Source organism: Centropristis striata, chromosome 18, assembly GCF_030273125.1.
Source record: "Centropristis striata isolate RG_2023a ecotype Rhode Island chromosome 18, C.striata_1.0, whole genome shotgun sequence".
NCBI lineage: Eukaryota > Metazoa > Chordata > Actinopteri > Perciformes > Serranidae > Centropristis > Centropristis striata.
This window is the reverse complement of record NC_081534.1, coordinates 4,656,059-4,658,997: the sequence shown is the minus strand read 5'-3', so window position 1 is coordinate 4,658,997 and position 2,939 is coordinate 4,656,059.

The window sequence follows — 2,939 nt, the reverse complement described above, 5'->3', positions numbered from 1 at the left end:
GGAACAGAGAGACGGAAAGTGCCAAACGGAAGAAGCTATTGTGGCTTATGAGGTGTGTTAGACCACCCAGGCATATTAATTTAATTGATTTAACTCTTTCCTGCTAAACAGTAAAGAGCCATGGTTTCTGAGACAGAATTTATTTAGGAAATAAAACTTTGTTTTGGTTTTGTGATCAACTTTTCTTGCTGCAGGGGTTGTTTCCACTTTTATTGAATGAAAAGATTTCTGAAAAAACAAAATTCCAGAAAGTAAATTAAAGATTTTTTCTGAATGGCTTGCTAGCATGTTTGATGTTACCTCGCTAGCTTTCGTAATACACTATAGGCCTAAGTCTCATAAATAAGCATTGTTACCTTTTTGTCTTGTTAGCGACTGAGACAACAAGCTAGCTAACTGATAGTAAACTTAGTAAACTCTTATAACAAAAAAGCAGAAGGTAATAAACTGTAAAATCACAGACTGCAATTGAGCACAAAAACTGAAAGAGATTTTTTTCTGTCAAATTCCCAGTACATACACTTTTTTTAATTATTAGGTTCTAAAATTGGTAAAATATTCTTACAGCCAGAGACCGAACTGCTAAGAGGCGGGACTAAAGGAAACACTAGTGTGGTTGCTCTCTGGGCCTCACAGATGTAGAAGATCCCGGTAATTTTTATATACGAACCTCATCTCCAACTTTCATAGGAATGAATGGGGCCTCATATCCAATGCTAATTAGTTCTCTTTGTACATTCATGAAGTAAAACAGTGTATTGCAGCGAAAAAATATATAGCTATTGTGACAAGCGCATGTGTTCCTGTCTGTTAGGCCTCATGTTAACAACGTCCTGGCATCGACTATTTTGCAAAGACTTTCTGGTATGCCCGTGCCTTTAAGATGCCTCAAAACTGATATGTTAAAGAAATGACAGGCAGCTCGGTTGTTTTTCCCAGAAACACCTGCTGTCTGAAGCTCAAAGACTCGTCTGATAATATAGTAGTTCAATATCCAAGGACGCTCGCTTCGGTTTGTTGTGGAGTCATCAATCGCTTCCACGCTTCCACCATGCCTATCAATAAATCTATCAATATGAGTTCTACGGCGCAGATGGCAAAAAGCAAGCAGCCAAATGTAATCATATGTCCAATACAGTTTAGTGCGTGTGCTTGTGTGTGTCAGTGTGGAACAGATGGGGATGTTCGAGGGGGCCAAGTCATTGATTTGACCTTGAGATGGACAGCTGAACTGGACTGGTCGGTGCAAAAACTGTGCATCCCATAATATCAAGCACTAATAAATAGTTTCATTTAGGCTTGTCACGATACTAAAATTTTCAACTTGATACCGATACTCAGGAAAATATTCGATACTCGATACCATTTTCGATACCACCAGGATAAAAACAAAGACCCCAAAATTTAACAGAAATAATTTTATTAACAACAGTAAAAAACAACAAAGAAACTATGCAACTATGATAACAAGCTTCAGATACTCGATACTTTTGAAAATGAGTATCGTATCCGGATACAACGTTTTAGTATCAGTACTTTTTTGAGCATTGATACTTTTGACAACCCTAGTTTCATTTAAAATGTGAGTCTCTAAGACTCCTAAGGACAAAACTATATTACCTGAATGCCCCTTTAAGATTTTAAATCAGAAGATAATGCTAATATGGTGATACAAAAATAAAAAGAAGGTATATTATGTGTATTCTGAGCAACAAAGACTCAAAATAAGAACTATTTTCCACTAAGAAATCATTCACAGTTAATATAAAGGCCGAGAAGAGTTTTACTTTTGATTAGTCAATTGTATTTTATTTCAAATATGAATTTAGAAGAAAATGTAACAGATAAATAAAGGATCCTGTGATTTATGTCATCATATATAGTCTGTGAGCATATAAACCACTCCTATAGGAGGCAAACAAAAGGCTGCTGGAGGAGAGACTTTCCTCATGCCAGCCAGTATTATCCAGCACACTGTGAGGGAGAGGTATCTCAGTCCCACGATTCTTAGCCTTCAATTCGTCTCCCTGACAGCAGGAGAAACCGTGACTTCGTCAATTGGCCCGGAGACAGGGGGAGGGCATATTGCCACAGACATTAACAAGCGACTTCACCTTTTTACAACCACGGCCCCGTTTAGCTGAAACGCTCCCCAGGGCTATTAGATATTTTCCGATGAATTATATATCAGAGCTGAAGATGAAAGGCCTCTGCGTGAGCCAAGAACATAGCTGTGGGACAACAAGGGGAGCAGACACTTAAGCCCGGTTAGGTTGTTTGTTTTACTGTGATCACTCAGGGAAAATGGGAAAACTCAACTTAAACAATTTGAATGACCAAAAAAAATCAAATCACAATATCAATAAAACATCATGTTTTTCCAACACTGACTTCATATAATTGCAGTAAATCATAAACAGTGACATGAGGCCAATGGTTTTCTAGTTCAGTGTCTTTAGCTGAAAAGGTCGTATTGATTTTAGTGTTGTCTAACAAGCCAGCAGCCTCACAGTCTGTTCATCTGGCATGTAGACTCCTAATTAGTTCTCTAACCTGCTGCTGGTTGGAAGACATCAATCTACAGCTTCAGTCAGGGCTGCTCAGGGCCCAGTTTGGTCAAAACGGAAGGGGAAAAAATAGATGTATGTGTTTTATTTAGTGCAAAATGCATTAAAAAGACTCTGTTTGGACTCAAAATGAAGGGGTCTAAATATTTTTTTATGTGGTTCATAATGTTACCCCCAAAAATGATGAGTGAAATAGGCCTACAATTGTTGTAAAGAATAATACAAAAATGAGAAAAAAAAGGAAAAAGAAAGGGAAAAAAGAGGGAAAAAACATGAAAAAGATTTTATTGTTGGTGATGGTGATGTGGGCTGCAGCTTCACGGACCATCATTTTTTTTTTTTTTTTTTTTTTAAATCTCCTTTACAGGGTTA